The following is a 22,668-nucleotide window of genomic DNA, read 5'->3' on the forward strand; positions in this document are numbered from 1 at the left end:
CCCCCCTGTCTCACCCTCTGTCTCGCCACGCCGCCCCCTTTAACGAAAGAAACTTGCTCTTTGCTGAGCAGCACGTGCGCTCGCTGCAAGACGACGACGCCTTCCTCCGTTCACGATTCTCAGCCAGGACTCCGGGCGGCGTGCTTCCCCGAGCGGGACGCTCGAGTGGCCTGTATTTTGCCAACGAGGATTTTGCGGTCTCCCGGGTAAAGGACAACCCCCATCCCAGCGGAACCGCGTAGTCACGTCGCGCCGACGCTTCGCTGAGAATTGCCCGCCGAGGAGGCTCCGACGGGCTGGAAAGTTGAGCGAGGGGGCGATGATTTTTCGAGCCACGGGTCGGACACTCGATCCTCGCGCCGCACCGGCCCGATAGGATGTAAGGAAACGAGGCTGCTGTCTCTGCGCTTTGGGAACAGACGTTCAACAGATGCAGTGAAACGAGGGTTGCTCTCCTGTTTCTACTCATTCCAATGCAAAACCACGCGATAATCCTTTATCACCGCGGCAACGGGATCCTAATTTGTGTAAGGGCTTCGGGCGGAAACGAGTGTGTCTCGTCGTAAATATTGTCGCTCCAACGTTACGCGGCCGCGACGCTACAAGCAACCGCGAATATTTCCAAGATTTAGCGTTCTGAGATAGTTTCGCCAAGAAATTTCGCGAGCTCCCGCGATGAATATTCAGCAGGCTCAGCGCCGCCGTCTAATTTCACTGCCGCGGTGCCTAATCCGACTTAAAAGCGCCTATATTTCCAGAAAGTTTCGCGCGCCGCGAAAATCTGTGATTCTTCCTGTGAAAGTCGTGGCGAAGGGGTAGGGTAAAAGGTTCTGTCGTCGGCCACAACTCCTGGAAAAGAACTTTTGTCGATCTCGGCACGCGAGAAAGGGTCGGATATAATGTTGCCCTTGCGAGGTCCCCAGGTCCCTGCGACGGAGTCATTTTAACGAACACGCCATTAAATTGGCGGGTCAGCTGATGCAACAGAGTCAGTCGTTTCAAAGGAAAATCTTAACGAGCGGGAACAACGAACCCGTATGAATTATTACTGGGCGCAAAGCGACGGTGTTTTCGTCGGTCAATAAAACGCGGAATGAATTAAACAAAGGATGTGCCTTTCCCTCCTTTGGCCCCTGATCTTTTTATTTTTTAAGGGAGTGTCCTGCTTTGTAAGGTCCAAAAAGTCGATTTTTTTTGTTATTACCTAAATCGATAGATAAACTATCCAAGAATGTATTCACAAAGTTATAGCGGCCAATTCGAAGTATTTTTAAAAATACAGAACCGAGAGCAGGTAAGCGGCAGGCATATGTGCGAGCGCTCGGCTGGAAACAAGCGCGTGCTTCACCCTTTCACGCGTCCCCATTCGTCGATCATTACTTAGAAACATAGAAAAACACATCCGTCCGATCTATGAAGACCTTTTAACGATGAGCTTCTAGAACGATGTTTAGGCGGACACACGCAAAACCCCAACGAATCGTTTAATGCAACGGTGTGGCGCATGACTCCCAAACATTTAAATTCAGGCCACAAAATCATTGAAATTGCCGCCTACATGGCTGCAGGCATATTCAATGAAGGTTATTCAGCAGTTTTAATTACAATGCAGTTGTTGCATTTGAATATTGGCCGGCAGTGTAAAACGTTCGCCGATACCACTGACGCGCAGCGACTCGCGCGGAAAGACAAGCGCCAAACATACAGCAGCAAGGAGGATCGTACTGCTCGTAGGATCGAGCAAATGCAACAAAATGAGTTTTTTGAACAGGCGGAAGGGCTATTGTATGGGGCGGGAATAGCTGATTAGAAGATCACTGGTGTAAGTAAACAATAATTAATATTTTCTCCTACCGAAAACTTTAAAGCGCCATTTCTCCAGTTTTCATTTTTACGATTCTTTAAAATTGGCGGGCGTGATAGCACAAAAACTATGCGGACTATTGACTTAAACCGGAGCTTATGCTCTTCAGTATTAAATTCTTTTCTATGTGAACTAAAAGTATTGTTAAAAAATTCTTTTTAAATAATTTTTATAGCACAAAGTCAATTGTTGTTTTTAAAAAATAGACATTCTTATTATCAAACTAAAAAAATTATGATTTCGCGCTTTTTTCTGTTTTTTCTTAGTTCACCCAGAAGAAAAATATATGAGCGTTAAAAACCATTTGAATTTTCTTTCTTAATTTCCCCAGACGGCAAAAAAATTGTTTGTCGATTCTTACATCAAAGAATCGATTCTGGGGAAATTCGGATACCAAAGAATCGATTCAAAAGATCGATTTTTTTAACCATTCTTTAATCGATTTTCTGAAGAATCGAATCGGTATCGAACACCCCTAATGAACAGCTTTCAACGCGAAACACGTGACAGGCAGCACGATGCGTCGACGTATATTTCGGAAACCCACAAATGTGTTCAAGTTTTCGAGCGAAGCAGGCACCGTGGGATTTTAATTGAAGCGGATTTTAGCCAATAGGTCCCGACGAAATCGCACGAGACAGAATTCTGGGTGAATTTGGGGACACAAATCGGATATGAAACGAGCAAGAATACCGTAATATCGAAATCCAATATGTCACGAGAGCGCGTAGCCGAAGTTCGAACGTGTTACAGAGTTGGATTGCATTAAAATCGACTTCCATAACGATACGCAAGCCTTCGGTTTCAGCGTTTCGTTCGAAGACCGTCGACAAAACTGGCCGCATAAATTACGTGCCGCTGGGTTCGCCGTAATCTTCGGTAATTAAAACGAGGGAATAAAAAGCCGCAACCCCTGCTCGTGTTTGAAAACACACGGGAGCAACTGAGCTAACAAAATCGATGCCGCGAACAGGGGTGCCTTTGAAATCGCGCAACTAAACAAACGATAGATTCGATTTGTTGGAGCGGACTTTTTCCATCCTGCGGCTCCCTTGCCCCCTCTTTCACCGGAGGACAAAGACCCGTTTGTTGGGCCCGGGGGGGCACACAAAGGGTTCCATTGCGGCCATGAGGCCGCGTAAAGCGAGAGGGGGCCTTCGAGCCAGCCTTCCCTTCTTCGCCTTCTTTCTTCGAACACGCCGATTCCGTCGGTAATAAGAATTTGCTACATTGACGCTCTCCAGGTCGACGAGGATAGAGAGGAGCAACACCGTGGCCCTCGAGGCCGTGAAATCGAAAGAAATTGTGCGACACGCGCGCAAAAACTAATTTTCTACGCTGAAACCAGAGCGCTATGCATTCAAAGACCTGGAAACTGTCTCAGCTCCTTTACAAATATTTCGTTCATCCGGCCAAGAAAGCTCATTACCCTATCAATATCATGTTAATCCGAGGTTCGATCGCCCACACTTAGGAAGCTAGAAAACTCCCGGCTCCCCGCGAAGCAATGCGAAACACCGAGCTACGTGAAGGCAGAGGATTCCCAGAAATCCTTGGATCGACTGAGTTTAATTTACGCGCCATCGTGGGCGAAAAGGAGTAGGCACCATTGGCGGTGTACCGAACTGGTAAATTTCCGTGGTAAATTTGAAACTCGCGACGATCCTCGCTTTTCTTCGCCGGGTTACGTGCGTGGAATGGTGCGCGCGCGCGCGTCTCGGCTCTCGGGTCGAGTTCAAGGGTTTTGAGGTGAAAACGGGACCGTGATTCCAAGCACAAACTGGATCGACGGGTTCCTGACTTGACGAAGCCCTCGACCTCCGACCTCCGGCTCATGGAAGAGGTCGAGATGAAGTTGCAGGATCGTATATCGTCGGTTCACTTGCAGCAGACCTCCCTCCCTCCCTCTCTCGCTCCTTTTTACCATCTCCCGCGTCTCTCTTTCTCTCTGTATTGATCTCTGCGAGAGGCAGTTTACGACGGAGGGACTTTGTGATATTCGACGCAACCTGCTGCACCCGTGTCCAAACGGATGCGTTGCTCTTGCCGTGGAACGGAAAAGTTGCTCGTTAAGGGATCGTCGAGGAGCTTCGTCGCGTTGATTGGTCGCGCCCAATATGGAATGTGTAAGAAGTGAGAAGAGACTATCAGCGATAAACTTGACACGCGAACGCGCGGGGTCAATTCAGCGATAGCCCGCTCTCTTTATCCTCTCGGAGGAGCCAGGGAATAACGAGAAGGGATTAGGAGGACCGTGAAGTTAGGTGTCGCGGGGAGGGCAGAGGGTCCTGGAGAGGTGGATCGATGCTAGGCATCGGGGGACGGGAAAAACGAGCGACACGGGGAATCAATAATCGAAGTTAAAACATAAGCTCCGCTGCCTGGCTTCTTCCAGGGACCGTGAAGCGCGACGGCAACTTTCACGTGCTCCCATTGTCTCTCTGGACGGAGAGAGGCGCAGGGGGGACCTGTACAGACGCCTCTTTCTCTCCGTCCCGCGTTGCCTGTGTACCGATGCTGCTCGAGGACCAGGAAAATTCGCAAGCTTCCCCATTTCGGGGCGAGGCGAATCGGTCCATGCCCGTAGAGTGCTCGTCTCCGCTGCTCTCGCAAGAAGGACGGACAGATCCAAATTGAAATGTAATGTACACCCCTCCAGCGTCCCCCGATCGCCGGATCCCCTCGCCGTGTCCCTCCCGTCGCTCCTCCCTTCACCGTTTCCCCTGCCGCAGTCCAAGATGCCAACCTCGTTGCCCCAGAGAGGGAAAGAGGCTCCGGGCCGCTATAAGTGTAGGTGATTTACTGCTACCGGCTTAATGGAGGCTGTTTACTGCTAATTAAAACGAACCCCCGGTTTATGCCGTATACGCAGCTGCCCCGAAAACCGATTCCAATGCTCGGCTGTCGCGTTCCTGGCTATCATTTCCAGATTCCGGAGATAAAGGAGGCAGAGAGACTCTTCTCATAGCGAGACCACCGGCAGCGTACACTTGGGAGCGCGAGGTAGGGTAAACGGTACAGTTACTGGCCGGGCTACAGTAGTTGACCACTTTAAATTTCTGCCGCCGCAGTCTAATGAACCTGCGCGTTTCCGCGTCAATGATTCACTTTGATCAGAAAAGACATTTCTACCTTTCGTTTCAACCAAGAATCGATGATTTCAGTACAAGCATTCCGCCGCGGGATCGTCGGAAAGGAAAACGTGTAATTTCAACTCTCAAAGAAGGTAAGGGCTTAATGGGCATCTTTAGAGCGGCGACTTGTTTAATGACTGTGTAATCATTGTTCAAATTTGTTTGCTGTGAATGCCGTTCATCACAATAGGTGACAAGGGCTCAATGTTAACATTCGTCATACGTCCTGTCGTGGAGAACGTGATTAGGGGAGACCGGGTCTAGTTGCTACAATTTTCAGTTTTTTATTTTTTATTTATTTTTTTTTTGCATTCCATATTCAATACTATCAACGACTCTCACTTAAAGTACGTTCTTTCCTCTGTCGATGACCGCTATCGCAAATTAAACGGAAACCATGACTTTGAAACAAGCCATTTTGAAGATCGAGACATGTTGCATCAACGTGCCCTGAATAGGGGATAGTTGTTACGCAATACGGGGCAAGTTGTTACAGGATTAAATTTTACGAAACGAGGCTTATTATGAGTGATATAATTATATTTTCTTGGACAAAGGTAAATTTATTAATAGTAAGAATCTATGACAATAAATATACAATAAAAAATCTATTTTAAAAATAATAAAATACTATTGAAATCAGTTGCACTAATTATCGTCGTCCGTTTCGTACGGAAACTCGTGCCTATTATTTGTGGTGGTTTTATTTCTCATCTTCCTTTTCTTTGCTGTGTTTTTTTTATGTCATCAGTTTCCTTTTTAAAACTTTTTAATAAAATCTTTTTAGTTTTTGATTTTTTACTTTTCGTTTTTTCTTTTAACAGTTGTTACTGTCGTATAAATCATTTGCTAAATACAATGTAACAACATGCCCCTTTCCTTCTGTAACAACATGCTCCTTGTCTTGTGTAACAACTTGCCCCGGTTGACACCATTGTGTGTAAAAAGCTATAAGTTCATACCAGTTTGGTGGATTCTTATGTTCTTGGTACGAATCTGTAGCTAAAGGAACACTGATTCAAACGTGGTAATATTAATTTACATACATTTATCTGTCTGTTCGGTAGAAAAGATCGAAGTAGAAAGAGAAAAGTTACTATTAGTACCGAAAACACAAAAAACTGTAATAAAGTGACAACGCGTGGACCGACTACAAACAAACAACATACACAACCGTGTATGGTTGAAACACATCAGCCACTTCATCGTCGAAGTGATAGTCCAAGCGAAAACAATTTAAACTGCTTTGTAACAACCTGCCCCTGTAACATCTAGCCCCGGTCACCCCTATGCTGTGTTTTGTGGGGTGTACAATAACTGGTTTGACAAATGCACAGTAATAAGGTAAATGTCCCAATTAGCGACCTAGTCCCAATTATTGACACCTTATCCTTTATATTTAAATATGATTTTTTTTCGGTTCGGAACGGGCGTTGAAAATATTGAATTCGATTCGTGAATATTCAAAGTATCTCGCTGATGGTTTCGCTAATGTATATCATAACACATAATTAAGTAATTAATAAATGTTTTCACAATGTGTCAGCTACAAACCCGTGAAAAACTAGTTTCTTGTTACCGAACTTAAGAACGGCCAAATTTTAGGTATTAAGTATTTCTTACGTGAGTATATTAATGTAAGAAATCGATATTCAAATAAGTTAAAAAATACTTGTAAATTTATTATTTAAAAATATAGCATCGAATTTTTTATTAAATTCATAATAATTATGGGAGTCTATAATCGGTACTCGTAAAATGTATGAATCCCTATTATTGACACGAGATGCCATGTCATGTTTCCAACTTACGTGTTTGTCAGTTTGCACCATAACTTCAATAAGCAAAGATGGCTAGTAAACACTAAGGAATATAACCGACGTAAAAACTATTCGCAACAATTGGAAAATGCTTTGGAAACTATCAAATCTGGTCATAGCATTAAAACTGTTGCAAATTATTTTGTTTTGTACTAATTATTTTATAAATATCCTTTTCCGATACAGTCATTAATTGGGACATTAGATTGCAGAAAAGAAAGAGCAGGTGAGTGAGAAATCTAAGGATAAAAAAAAAGCGAATGAGAAGCCAATGAGTCGTGAAGGGTGCACGTGAAACTCACCCCGCCCGAAGATAATATGTGTTTGATTTTGATATGGTGACAGATGGATTTAATAAAAATGATTTTACAGTAAAAAATATGCTATTTTCTTTCATATTCAGTAAGTGGTCAACAACTGTACCTAGACCTGTCAACAACTATGCCACGACCGGTCAACAACTATACTTTTGAGTTATGTTTCTTTATAACAGCATAACATGGAAACTACTGATTTCTCCAAAGTTTCTTTGGTGCTATAATCATCTTCCACACTTTTCTTTCCGCCTGGTATAACAAAATTTAATTTATGAAATTCAAGTTACTTATTCCATAGCGTTTACCTAAACCGAAGCTCTTAGGTGGCCAACTACTGTATCGTTTACCCTACTTGGGCGAAGTGATTAGGAGCGCACTCCATGGTCCGTGTGTGCGCGTTGGAGGAAAAAACGTGAGTGCAAGTGGAACGGAAATTCGGTCGGAACGAGGAAAGGAAGACTGCTGCCCCAAAGCTCGTCCACTTACAAGATTACCTCTTCAAGACAGACCCAGCCATTTCTCCCGTCGACCGCAGAACACTCATCTCCCGATCCTCCGCTCGGCGGCCCTTATCGAACACTTCCGGTCCCCCGAAATACCGCGCGGAGCCGGCCAGGCGAAAAGAACAATTAACCGTTCCCTCCAATTACCGCAATCGCCGATGTTGTTTTATTCATAAAGCCCGGCATAAGGTCCGCTTCCCTTCCCCCGGGTAAGGACATTCCCCTGGGCCGGGCCGTTGAATATATAAAACCGTCCGCCGTGGACGTCCTGAAAAACGCAATTCCACCTGGCGGTGTCCTGGTCGCCCAGAGGCCGGAGCATCGGGTAGCCGTCGTCCCACGATAATTACTATTCTTGCCGGGGCAAAGAACGGACGTTTCAAAGGCTTGACACGCGTCAATCCCCCCGGCCATCACCACCTCCGCTCTCCGTATACCCCAGGACGGTAAACAATCGCGTTCGAGGAGGCAAAGTTACTCCAATTAGCAGCAGGGTAGCCGAATAATGCCCCGGCCCTCTGTATTTATAACGTAGCGATCCTCTCGGCGGATCCAATATAAGAGGCGACCTCCCCCGTCGTTTCGCCGCCTCTCCTCCTCTACACAGCCTTCCCAATTAAACCGCGCCACGCTACGCCGAGCTTGCATACTGCTGCGTACCAGATATCAATTACCGGGGCCAAAGTGACACGACACGCAGCCGCGCAAGGAGGATTGAAAAAGGACGATTAAAACGGAAAATCGCCTGAACGAGAGGGGTCAAAGGGGGGCAGAGGAGGGGGTCAAAGAAGCGTGGAGACGTAATGAGAGAGACGCTTTCGCGGGCTTAACGAGCGGCCACTGGCGAGAGTCGGCCCCGTCGCGCGTACACGCATTGACTGATGATGCTGATAATAAGGATCGTCGGAGATAAAGGCCGCGAGTAGTGCGCAGGCACGCGGGCACGTGAAAAATTGCGCGTAGGAGAGGTCGTGGGAGCTGCAGCTCTGACGAACGGTGGCGCGATGAAGATTTTTGGGGCGTTCCGTGCGAGTCCTTTCCAGGGATCTGGGAGAGTGTCCTTTTCGTGCATAATGCGTGGAAGAAATCTAGCGAGAAAGGGAGCAACCTTCTTTGGAAGTGGAATTAAATTGCCCGAGGGCTCTAAATTATTCACGGAACGAGACACGCGGCTCTCTACGTACGGGGAACACTTACGAGACTATCCGCGCTCGGACCCGGCAGCTTCTCACGAAACACCGGCTATCGAGCTTTCGATCTTCCAGCGGGATTAAAGCGTCCGAGGAGAGCCGCTCCATCGACGAGTGGTTAATGGAAGCGTATCCATCGTCCCCGGGGCGATCGGTCATTTAATTTCTTAAGTGGCATCGGGGGCAAACATTAGCCTCCGCGGCAGAGAAGAAGGATACCTTATGAGGTCAATGCGAGGAACGAAAACCCTTACAAAGTTTCTACCCTGGAACCGTGTTGAAGGTATTCGCCGGCGGAGCACTGGAAATGGAGCTTTTATACCGAAGTACTCCATATCACTTTATTTAAGATTTACCCTCTCGCTCGCCCCCTTTCAACCCCCAACAAGACTCGTCCATTTCGTTGCTCCTCTCCCCCCCCACGCCCTAACCCTCCCTCCGGCCCACCCGCCACTACTCGGGCTCTCGTTCTACTATTCTTAAGCCCGATCCTCTGCTACTCGAGAGCGTCCTTCTGTATCGACGTCTTTACTCTCCTCCTTCCGTGCCTTTCGAACGTCTTGTTTGTTTATTCCACTCAGCCTCCTTAACATGATCTGGCTCCTTGGCATTCCACCTTGCCCGTCCCGAGAGGAGCGCTTTGCAAATTGGACGAACACTTCCGGCGTGATCGATCCGACACGCGATTCGCGATCATGATCGCCGCCGTCGGGACCATTCACAACCGTGGCCATTGGTAAACCCTCGCCAGGGTTCTTCCCCGCGGCGTGCCGGGGCTTCGTTTGCGAAATTGCACGCGGGACAAGAGAAATCTTAGCGCTCCTTTGGACCAGGGAATACGTATACGCAGAGCCGCGTTCCGTCCTCGATAGATTTCATGCTGCTCCTGATTGTATTTGCATCGTTACGCCTGACCCTCTATCGCGAGGCAAACAAAATGCAGGATCGAAAGAAAATCGGGAAAGGGAATTGAAGATAGGGCACGGCACGGGCTGGGACGCCCTAGCGTCGGCTCCTACTCGGAATTCTGTTTCTCTTGCTCCTCTGTTATTCTGCATTTATACTGCATTTATTCTCTTTCGCTCCCACCCTCGTTGCTTATCTACTCTCTTCAAGCTGTTCTTTCCATCTCCGCGTATTAACGGCGCGTCTTTCTGCCATTCTTTTCAACTGCAACTCGGGACCGTCCTCGATCAAGTAATTGTCCTCTCAGCCTCGAGAAGATATAATTTCGCCAGATAAAATATGAAGAATTTAATCTCGCGACGAGCTCGTACAAAGCAAGTGCCTGTGCCCTTAAAAGTTCAGGTCGGTCGTGCGCTGCTCTCGCATTTATAGCAGGGACATTCCATGCGAACTCGGACAGAGTTCGGAGTATGGTTTCGTGGATTGCTGAAATTCGAATATGTTGTAGTCTTTAGTGATAGTCAAACGTACCTCGAAGGATTTTTCAAAATCTTGAAAAATGTCGATTTTACAGCTGTTTCAAGTTAAGTGCTAACTTTTTTTCGATACATTCTAGCTATGGAAGTGTAAACGGATGGAGATGAGCTTTACGGTGCTTATAGAGAAGACATTGAAGTTTTAAGAAAAAATTATTTCAGTTTAAAAAAAAAATTTTAACCATTTTTTTGGAATTATTTTAAACAAACGCAGGTTTTTAACATCGGGCGCGATTTTAAAAATCTGAGAAAAAAGGAGAATATAGTTCTATCCTTCCCCTTAATGGACAAATTTTCAAAAATATGGACATTTTAAAATTGGCTCTGTAAAAATTGCCGCAAGTTGACGCTGCGTCGCCCAGTACGAAATCCCCATATCAAGGAAAAAATATGACAGCATCAATGTGAAACCTTCAATTTATACAACTCTTGGCATTCCGGGGTTTTTGAGGTCGCTGATTACAAATGTGAAGGCAAAATTAATATAAACAAAATATCTTCTTAGTATAGGAGATATTTGTATGTCAATATTTATGATTAAATTAAAATATCTCCTAAACTAATCGTTTTTCGACATAAGTAGGTTAATACTTTGTCATAGAAAATGATGAACTGAATGTATTAAAAAATATATGGTTCCGTTTAACTAAACATCGCTGACCTTCGTACATATGTCCTTTATGCGTTCACATATAAATAACCAATTACATTAAATTATGGCCTCCTAGAAACCATTCAACTTTTATCTAAAACATTTTTCGATATTATGAAAAACGAAAGCAAGATACTCCAAATACTTATTGATAAAAGTTATAGACAAAATGCTCCCTACACCAAAGCCGCAGGTTTACGCAGCTGAAACCTGGTTGGTTATGCATTCAAAGGTATAATGCACCACTATTATTAAGTCTTATCTTAACGCTAGCTGTGGCGAAAAATTTATACCTAATTAAACTTCGATTCTATTGTTAAAAATACCTATTCGTTCAACTTATGTCCTACTGAAATCAACGAGGGTGTCGTTGACTTAATTCATGTAATATACACGTTCAGTATGACCATAATCAAATTACAAAATTACGTTTTTCTTTTTAATTTCCAGATAGTTGAAATTCTACTTCAAAGATAGTGAGTGTGTAACTCAAAATTGCAGGTGTTCTGTTCCCCAACTTTCATATTATAATTTCCATACAAATTAATGGTATTTACAGAAAATCCTTGTTGGTTCTGGTGCTTCAACTATCCTGCTATGGAATTGTATTGAAAAAATTCTGTGTACTTAACATTCAAAAAATGACTCTTTTCCTCTATTCAAACCACTGTGGGCCGTGCGATACTCGCAGCGGCCAAGCGACTATACTTGATATTCTTATACAGGATTCTCGAAAATGGTAAGTATTTGAAAAAAACTGAAGAAGGAAAACTCTTACTGTTTTTTATATCCAACATAATACGGTATCTGAATATTTGGTGTTCGCAATATTTTCCTTGAAACGAGGGTGACTTTTAGTTTTTTAAATGGAATGTTACATATTTGATTACCCAATATGAAAGCGACTGTCAAGGCAAATTCAACCATATGGTGTACTATGACCATGAAGGCCACGCAAGGTTAGGAATAAAGGAAATATATTGAACTATCTATCTAGTAGATTGAGTTTCTTTCTTTCATTCCCAACCTTGTGTGGCTTTGAAGGTCATAGTATACCATATGGTTGAATTTGTCTTGGCAGTCGCTTTCCTATTGGGTAATCAAATATGAAAGCATTCCATTTAAATAACTAAAAGTCACCCTCGTTTCAAGGAAAATATTGCGAACACCAAAAATTCAGATACTGTATTATGTTGCATATAAAATACAGTAAAAGTTTTCCTTTTTCAATTTTTTTCAAAACTTACCACTTTCGAGAATCCTGTATAAGAATTTCAGCTACAGCCGTTTGGCCGCTGCGAGTATCTACCGCACGGCTCGATCAGTCGAGCCTGCTCTGAGCGACGCAGCTTCAACTTTCGGCAATTTTTACCGAGCCAATTTTAAAATGTCCCTATTTTTTAAAATTTGTCCATCAAGGGGAACGACAGAACTATATTCCCCTTTTTTTAGATTTTTAAAATCGCGCCCCATGTTAAAAACCTGCATTTGTTTAAAATAATTCCACAAAAATGGTTAAAAAAAATTTTTCTTAACTGAAATAATTTTTTCATAAAACTTCAATGTCTTCTCTATAAGCACCGTAAAGCTCATCTCCATCCGTTTACAACTTCCATAGCTATAATATATTGAAAAAAAGTTAGCACTTAACTTCAAACAGCTGTAAAATCGACATTTTTCAAAATTTCGAAAAATCCTTTGAGGTACGTTTAAATATCACTAAAGACTACAGCATATTCAAATTTCAGCAATCTACGAATATTACTCCGAAGTCTATCCGAGTTCGCATGGAATGACCCAGCGGCAAGAATTTTTATCTCACGAAGCGAGCCGTCGCAGTGACGACCAACGAGGCGCAACGCCGAAGACACGCTCGAGTCTGAAATCCTCCGTTCCGTTCTCGCGTGTTGCCCTTTGGTACCTTTCCCCGGTTCACGCACGTAACCAACACCATTGTGTGCGCTCACAATCGTTCCCCTACCCAGGCCAAGTCGAGTCTCAACTGGTACCATCGAGAGCTGGTGGATGTGCCTCTCTTCGCCTCCCTCGCTCTCACAGGACCAGGGTAAGAGGCGTTCTCGGATCTCCAGCCATGTAAACCGGTCAGTCTGGTCGTTCCTGCCCCTCCACACCGGCCACCTGCTCGCCTAGCGAGGCCCTACGGGGCCTCTTCGCCTCGACGCGAAGCCCTGCCATTAAATTTATTCGAATTTCATCGGCACCGTCCGAAACTTGCGCCGCTTCACCGCGGAACGCTCGACGGGGACCAGCGCTGCGAAGAATCGCGTTTTCCTTCTGTCGCAGATAGAACCTGGGTCCCTGGAAAAGCATCGAGGACTTCCAACGTCGAATAATAATGGCTCGCGGTGGAAGGATGGCGTTATCTCGCCGGAAGATCGAACGAGCATTTCCCCCGTTGACAAGAGGGACGTTCCGTCGCGGGCAAAGTAATCGGTCGTACGTTTTAATAAAGCGACCGTGCTCGATCCTCGAGGACGGATTCATTAAAAGTCAGCCCGCGCCATTACGTTTCGGGGACGAGTGACCGTGCGCCGCGACAGGGCCCGCCGCCGCGGAGGGAGCCGGTCCAGTGACTCGCGAAACTTTTCTTCCCCGCCGCTAATTATTCTATTATTAATTGTTAATTATAATTAATTACGAGGCGGCCGGCGACCGGGCTAATTGACATTGATTTATGGGTTTAATTAAAGGCGTCGAGGCGCACTGTCTTACACGCCGAAGGAAGCCTTTAACAACACCTCTTTCAAGGGAATCACGCTTTGTTGTAACGGCCCTTTAGACACGGCTGCCTCTTCAGAGAGCACCGGGGTCACCCTCTCGTCGGATCAAGACTATGGCCCTGACGACATTTTTCACGCCCGGGCAAGGGAGGCTTTAAATTAAACGCTGCTCTGCCAGTGGAAAGGTCGTGCGCGCTCGCTGGCGCACTCGCAACCTTCTCCCAGGCATCGGAGACGTCGGTTGTTGCGCATCGCTGGAATATTCCGCGAGGTCCGACCGGGATCTCGTTGGCCGAATATTTTAAGGACACCCGGTGTACACAGCTAATCTGACGACTTCAGCGTTTCATTCTTCGCCGGGGTGAAATAATTCGAGGAAGGAGAACGTCTCGTCCCTCGACGTGGCTAATGAGTGGTACGGCGAGGAAACGAAAGCGACTCCGTGCTTTTAATGACTCGGATTGATTAAATCAATATTTTACGCTCACGGTCCATCCGGCCAGCGCGCCGATCATCCGCGTGGGATTTGCATATCCGCGTGCGCGCGCAATAAATACGTTATAAACAGGTTTACGTAAGCAACATTATTAGTTTATCCCGCCGCGAATCGAGAAATCATTCCCAGGAGGCACGGCGATAACCTGTTCCACCTAGCAGGCTTATCTATGCCCGTTACGACTAACCTTAACACGGCCCAATTAGAACGCCTCCCAATTAGGCGGGCGCGCCGTTCTTTCCACGGATATAATTGACACTTTCCGTCCAGCAGTTTATGCAAAAATAGGCGGGGGACGCGTGCTCGTTACGTGCTCTCTCGCCTCGGGCGTTCACACGCGTTCCTAGAAGACCGATGGTAAATATTTCATGTGGACACGCTTGTCTCACCGGCGATAAAACATCGGAATGCTCGGGAACGGTACTCCTCGGGTGAGCGCGAAGGTGACGTTCATGGAACAGGAAGCGCGGATGAACGCTGCCGCTTGAGAATGATAAATCGGCTGGAATCAATTCACGAGCCCATTACCAGAATACAACACCGCCGTCCCGGCTGCATTCCCGGGCCCCCGCACTACCAAATTGCACGTTTCATCGTGCAATGATCATAATGTTAACGAGAATAACGAACGTCCCAGGACAGTGGCAGCTCGACATCAGGGAAGATTTAACGCCGACTTCCTGGCCCCGGCCGGGCCCACCCCTCCGAGGCGATCCTGGCCACCGTCTGCCTTTGGGACAAGTGAGACAAGGGAGGCGTATCTCTTCGACTCGTAAAGATAACCGCGAATAACCCCCTCTGGCTCTGCCAGCCTCGTCGCTCTTCTAAATGGCCCTGGCTACGCGGGTCGCGTGGGATCCACCGAGCCCCTGGCCTCTCGGCTGAATTCATTAAGTCACTGATTTACCGTCGCTTTCCGGTGTAAACGAAATTACGAACACGCGAGCCCGTGCCGCTTGACGGGAGGAGAAAAAATCTGGGGCCAACGGATGCCGCGCTGTATTTGCAGATGCCCCTTGAAATTTCGGGGATTCGCGAGGCAAGCTGCGGAACGCTCTAAGAGTCCAATCGAAAAGCTGGAGTCATCAGTTCGCAAGTTCCCGCGGTATCGAGTTCCCTTTGACACGGCCTGATTAACTCGTTGCCATCGTTCCTGCCGCCACAAGTCAGCCCACCAATGAACGAAATCGAACGGGGAGTTGGATCGATTAGCGGAATCAGGGGATCATTCCTCCAGCGGCTTAACCTGTTTCGTTACAGTCCAATTAATGGCAGCCAGGAACCGATACGCCGGTAACGTGTCCATTAATTTTCATTACTCCGCTGACAGCCCCCTCCACCGCGCAGAAAATCTGTTACAGGTACCTGCGCCTCTAACCAACCGTACGAAAAAATGCGTAACGTACCGTTCTCCGGCAGCCTGCCAGTGTACCTCCAATCACACTCCAAGCTAATTCTACGTCCCCCGAGCGCTACGTTAGCCTGCCTCCTTAGCACTAGCCCAACCCTATCGCCCTCAATTCTACTGGAAAATCTTCGCAGAGCTCCGTGCGATCGTACCTCCGCAACATCGCTCTTCCATCGAACCAAAGGTCACCTTAAACATCCGTCCACGACTTCCGCGAAACGGCCGTCCACCGCAATAGCATAATCCGTCAACGAGAGACCCGTCTAGCAGCGCGCACGCATCGACCCACCTGTGCGAGGGGCGGCGGCAGCGGGAGGAATCGACGGGCCGAATTAACGGTGGCCAGGGCCTGGCTCGACGGCCCAATTAATCGACGAGACTTAATCGACAGGACAAATTAATCAAGGAATAAAAGGGGCGGCCTGGCGCACGGGGAGGGGTCGGTTAACCGTCTAATTTCGTCAAGCGATTTCGATCGATCGCAGCGGAGGTCTGTGCAGTATTTCCTGGCGCTCGCATTACCGTAGGGCACACCGGTGGTCACCGAATAAACACGAGCCAGCCGGTAAATTGGCGATAATCGAAGTCTTCGTGCTGTGTGCCGCCACGGACGGCGGTGCGGTGCAGTGCGGTGCGGTGCGGCGCGGCGCGGTGCGGTGGTGGCGGAATATCAAGCTCCACACACCGGAGAGCGGTTGATGTATTAACCCTCGGCAGACCGGGCGCAGTGTCGGGTTCGTTAAGACCATTAGTACGGAGGGACACACGAGGCGCAAGAGAATCCACAAAGGGCGACGGGGGCTGCTTCTTCCTTGCTAATGACGATCGTATCGCGCGGCGGCCGCGGGGAAACGGGAACGACTACTCCGTCGAAATACGAAGTTAACGAATCCGTCCCGCGTCACGTCGGCTGACTCGACATCGTTACTCGCACTTACGCTCGCCCGGAAAAAAGAATGAAGCTTCCTTTTCCCGCGGCCGCGGCGGGGAATTCATCAACGCCTGGGACACTTTAAGGTCTAAGCACGCATATATCAGTACCGTGACGGTTCAGTGACGTCAGTGTCAGTTACTCAGACGGAAACAGAGGGACCACAGACGGTGCTGAACCGACGCGGAACCGATATGTTGGCTCAATGTATCCAACGCGCGCAACATTCTTGTCTTCGTTTTTCATATTGTCGTAGGAAGTTTGATCATGTATCCCCGCTATATGTTGATTCGCCCTGGCTCAGTGTGTGCCAGAGGTGGATTCTTCGGCTGTGTTGTATTGTTGGTAAAACCGTTTCCAGCCGTTCTCCTCCTTACCTCTGCTGTCTTCTTCCTTCCAATTTGTCTTTCCACTCCGCTACTGCACTGTCTACACGTTTCCAATCAGCACTGTCTATTTCCCCTCGCCGCGCCACAGTGCGGCACGTAATGGACGAAAATCGAAATACTCGATGTTCAATTTTGAGCTAGTTAGCCTGTGTAACCATTAGTCCGAAAATAAGGAGTATGAATGTGAAATATAGTACCCCAAAAAATTAATACAGTTTCAGTAATTATCATTTGTTTCTTATAACCTAAACGCTAGAAAATTAGGGTAAACATGTCGATTAGCATGACCACCACCGATTTCGGTGACCTTGAAATATGTTGTAGGGGGCATGATTCTGAACAACTTTTTTTCTATACACGTGGTTACATGATCGCTGGTTAGAGGTCGGCCTTGCTTTCTAAGATATACGCAAAAAACCTTGGTAAAATTTTCCTCCTGGATTTGAAGAGACATTTTTTTAATCACCTTACCACGATCGGCTCTCTGTACAGTACTTACTTCTGTTGACTTATTCCGATACAACGCATTCCACCACCATGCTTTACGCGGCCGCAAGCGGGTGCGCGCTCCCCGCGCTAATCTACCCCCAACCAATAGTAATACCTGGGACAAGTTGGAAAGTGGAATGCGTTGTGTCGGAATAAGTCAACAGAAATACTGTACAAAGAGGCTATCGTGGTAAGGTGATTAAAACAATTTCCCTTCAAATCCGTGAGGAAAAGTTTACCCAGGGCTTTTGTGCATATCTTAGGAAGTAAGACCGATCGACGCACAGCGTAACGAGTATATAAGAAATAAAAATCAATTTTCTATTAAGATACAGTTATTTAGATGTAATTAACATGTTAATCGTATTTGGTACACAAACAAACAATTTTCAACATAAAATAAATCATTAAAATATATTTTTGAACATAATTTTTATTAGTTCATCATGTCGTGCATACTTTTGTAAAACAAATAAAAAATGTATTTTTTTAAATACATTTAAACACAAATTAATAACAAACATATGAAACAAATTATAAAAAGAATAAAATTAATTTTTCAAATAATTTGTATTGATAATAAATTTAAAATTATGTATTCTTATTATACATCTTCGTCACTACCAGTTGAATCTGAAGGAATTCAAAGCTCAGTGTCTTTTAAAAGAAAATATTCTAGCACAGATTTGTTTAACTTTTCATTTTATTAATGTACTTCTTCTCAACTGGGAGCACTCAGGAGCAGATAAAATTTACACCAAATTCAAGGGCATAAATAGAACTAATTGTAGTCAAAAAATGAAAGAACCGATATGTTTCGTTTTTTTTTAAATTCTCTTCAGAAGTTAGAAGCTGCGACAAAAACAAAGTAATAATTTGAACCACTGGTACGTATCCATATCTTTAAATGCAAGAATTTTTAATTAATAAAACGAAAGAAGGATATATTTTGCTTATTTTCAAAACAGAAAGAGAGAAAAAAATTTATAAATACAACAAAAATGCAGTAGGTAAATATTTCCTATGCTTAGTCTGTGGCAGCTTGCGTTTGGTTATTCGACTTTGAATGTAATTAGTGATCTTGAATCCTTTACTTATGTCACTAAGTCATGAAGTTCTTATGTCGGAGGACTGTTTCCTACCAATTCCATGAAATGAAATACAAAATTTAAAAACTCAAATTTTTGCTTTTTGAACACGTGCCGCGACACTGTGCGACGATTATATATACAGGAAAAAGTTGTTCAGAATCATGCCCCCTACAACATATTTCAAGGTCATCGAAATCGGTGATGGTCATGCTAATCGACAAGTTTACCAAAATTAGAGTTCTCGTGCATTATTCGTTCGTGTTTGTAATTTTTTTTTAAAAAATAGCGAGCTTGCAATCATTCCGAGTAGTTGAAAAACGTAAAGAAACACACGAACTCTTCAATTCCTAAGAAAAAACGCAAAAAACAGTTAAAAGAATCTTGAGATTCAAGGAGCGACACAGTCCCATTCTTTAAGAGAGTGATATGTCGTTGGAAGAGTGAGACGAAAACGAATGCGTGAGACGCGGAGAAAAGTATTTCGAAAACTCGAGAAGCGACGATTGGGTTAAATGTGAGCGCTGCAGCCGTTGGTTCCAGGAGAGATGCTCCAAGTACGAGAATTTTTGCGATTTATATGGAAAACTAACGAAGAAATAAAATATCAATTAATTTACTCGCGTATTATACTTTTTATAAGCTACACCTTTTTTTGTTTTTCAAGGTCGGTCTCACCCGTAGTGGGTGGACGGTCTAACCCCGACATGCGGGTGCAGTGCGAATGTTTTTGGTTGCGAATGAAAATAAATATTTGAAATTATCGCACACTATAATTTATATATACCCTAAATCGCTTGGGCTTTGCTTTAATTCGCACAAAACGACAAGAATGTGAAAAACAACGATGCTACAATTTCTTTTCCAAAAAGTGGTAGAAACTCTCCCGGACTTAAAATACCAGCCACATGTACGTGTAGAGTAGAGCAATAAAGACGTAATAATAACCACATCTAATAATTAGTGTGCGTAGACCCTTAATCCTCGCTGACTGATTCGTAGTGGATTTGTAGTCCCTTCTCTCCAAGTGGAATTACGTATCTTACTCGACCAAATATGTACACGGTGTTCGTAACGTTTAGTTCCCGCCAGAAGGTCCCGAATGTCCCGCGTAGCTTTTAATCGGGAAGAAAGGGAGGGAAAGTTTCCGGATGAGAACGGCCGGCGGCATAATTGGCAGAATTCACGGCGGGTGTCTGGAGAGCCGCGAAAGCAATCTGGCGGTCGCGATGATCCCGGGGCGAGTAAGTCGATACGCTTATCCAATTTTAAAGCGGAATCGCGGCGTGTCCGTAGCCGCGCTTACAGGGAGGAAAGAAAATCCGGTCCCCGGTGGGTTAACGAATCGCCCCAGACACGGGGACAAATCCTTTAAGCAGGTTCCGCCTCTCTCTCTCCCGCCGCCGCGGACCACGGGGCTGCTGGCTTCCTCCTCCGCGTCTTCGAGCCCCGCCGTGGGCCATAATGACACTTTTACACGCGGATAATGGGGCTCCAAAGGCACGCACAATGTGGCACAAAGCGTGACTGGAGCCCCTGGAGCGAGCATAAAAACACACGCGTGCACGGCGGCGGGGAGGGAGCGCGGGAGGAAGCGAGGGAAACGAGGGAGCGGAGAGAGAAAAATGTGCTTGGAAGGTGAAAGGGCGACGGAAGACGAAGATGGACCGGGAGGAATAAATAAAAAGAGTGGTGGAGAGAAAAAGAGATCGTCAAGCTCGAAGAAAGAGAGATCCTCGCGTCTGTGTAAGGGCAGAACGGTGTCGTGTAGGTCGGAGCGTGCGCGGACGTGTGTAGAAAAAGGGCGAAGGAGAGAGGAAAAAGGGGCGAGTGGATGGTGAAGGTGCCGAAAAAGGAGCAACACGGTGCCCGAGCAAAAAGGAACTAAACTCATTTCCGAGGCATTAACCAATTACTTTTTGCGAAAGGGTGTCGGTTACCTTCAACTTCCCCTCTCCGCCGTCACCTCAACCCCTTTTGCGCCTCCTCCCTTCGTCAGCCTTCCTCCACCCCGTCATTCGTTAGCCGACTCACCCCCGGCCAGCACGCCGTCCGAGAGCGACGGCTATGCAGGCGAACACACTAATGAAGAAAAATCTAAACCGACGATGCATCGAGGGCATCTGCACGTTCTTCCGTTTCCAGGCATTTGTGCGAGCGATTGGCTGACCTTCCAGAGGATACCGAATTTTATACAAACGTGTTTAGTGGAGAGAAAATTAGGTAAGGTAGAGTTTTCTGGTGCCGTCAACGGGGGATGAAGAGTTTGGGTGCGTATGATTTTTGTAGGTGATTAATACCTCTTAGGGGGTGGGAACTTGAAAAGGTGTTTGATTTACTAAGTGAATGGGATGACAATGATAGCTTGAAAGAGGGTGAACCAACCAGTGAATGACCGAATTGTTGAAACTATGGACCTTTGAGATTAATACTTAAATCGGTCAGATTAAAACAATTATTATTTTAATAAATTAAAATAATACATCAAAGCTATTTTGCAATTAATTAATTATATATATTAGTTTCCGACGTTTCGATCCTGGTTTAGATCATCTTCAAAGAAAGTTAAAAACATATATATAAAATCGTAATTAAGTTTTACGGTCGAAGTTTAGTTTATTTATAATTCTTTAAATATATTTACGTATAACAACAAAACAACTGGTGAAATTGCATTTAAATTTTTTTCTAAATTTCTATAAAAATAATTACTTATTCTTATCGCAATTTAAAAAAAAATTATAAAATGCAAAACGTGTAGAAGCCCAGTAAATGACCGCATACTTTTAATAAGAATTGTACTAATTAATGTTTGCTTAAAACTAAAAATATAGGATATTAAAAGTGCAACTACACTCTCTATTTATAAACATATAATAATGTTTAAATTTATTATTAAACATTTCTTTGCCTAATGGTCATTCACTGGTATGCGGTCGATTACTGGTTGGTTTACCCTACTTTGCATCGACCTGCTCCTACTTGAATGGGGAGGAAGAATCTGTTCGAAAATCGTATAATAATTTAGCCTAGCCAGAACTCGGGCGTACGAGAACAGGAGCGGCGCGAGACAATAGCAACAATAGCATTAATGAAGGAAACTTAAGACCACGATTGTGGGAAGGCAGACAGGACCAGAGGTTCGTGTGCATTATCTTAGGCGGAGCGTTCTCTCTCTACGACGAGAAACCGACAGTAATGAATCAATTTTGACCGACCGAGTTGCTGCATTCATGGTTAATCTCCCTGCCTTTAATTGCTGTTAGGGATGCACCGAATATTCGGCAACTATTTGGTACTCGGCATATTTGCCAAATTTACCGAATGTTCAGCATACTCGGATAGTTAACGCTAAATTACTAACAGAGGAAGCTTCGAGCGGAGATAATTTTTAATCACTGACATACCTACTCGATCAATCATTTCCAATTGGAATAGCTTCAACCACCCACCGATGTACTATTTGTAACTAGTTCAATAAACGTTTTCCTAAGCAGCTCAATCATTCGTTTCTTGCCACCCACGAGGCTAATTGCTACGAGCAGAGCCGCGGATGCAGCCCAAAAACACACCTCAAAGTTTCCACTCTCATCACAGTCCGTCCAGTCTGAAACACCCCGGAGCAGTCTCTCAACTCCTAAGACGCCTCATACAGAAACCACCAGCGGGGACTGCAGATATTACGGGGTCCCGAAGGGGGTGGTAGACAGGGGTTTGCAGTAGGCTTTGTGCGAGTCTAACCAGCCCAGCCATCCAGCGACGAGGGCACAGAGCATAGAGGGACCCAGCCGATCTAATATCAGGCAGCGCGGCGGGACGGAGCACATATCACACGGTTAATCTGAAAACCGCGTCTATAAGAATCCACTTAATGAAATTTCCGCCGTGGCTGGACGCTGGGGCGGGCGACCAGCGATCGACGAGCGCCCCCTCGTGTCCCGTCCCGTGCCTGCACGCCGCTGGCATTGTGGAGCAATTAATAATGTCATATTGCGCCCCATAGGCCCCTCCGCCGTCCCGTTACAACTACGATCGCGGCAGGGCGAGTCTACGCGGCCACCCAACGTCCACCTGCACCGCCATGGCGACGGGGAACCCACCGCGTAAACGACACGATCGTCACTGCCGACTTCTGTGACGGGCGTCATTACGGCACCCTGACTTTCGCGCAGTGGGAATTTCTCGTGAACGGTATTACAGAGCT

At 45.7% G+C, this 22,668-nt stretch overlaps 1 protein-coding gene across 2 annotated transcripts in view; it reads right to left on the reverse strand.

The window, feature by feature from the left end:
- The window catches only part of LOC143378840 (uncharacterized), a 208,156-nt gene that overhangs the window by 144,276 nt on the left and 41,212 nt on the right, over nucleotides 1-22,668 (reverse strand). The gene's annotated exons all lie outside the window — the stretch shown is intronic.

The sequence above is a fragment of the Andrena cerasifolii genome, chromosome 2, assembly GCF_050908995.1.
Source record: "Andrena cerasifolii isolate SP2316 chromosome 2, iyAndCera1_principal, whole genome shotgun sequence".
NCBI classification, from domain to species: Eukaryota; Metazoa; Arthropoda; class Insecta; order Hymenoptera; family Andrenidae; genus Andrena; species Andrena cerasifolii.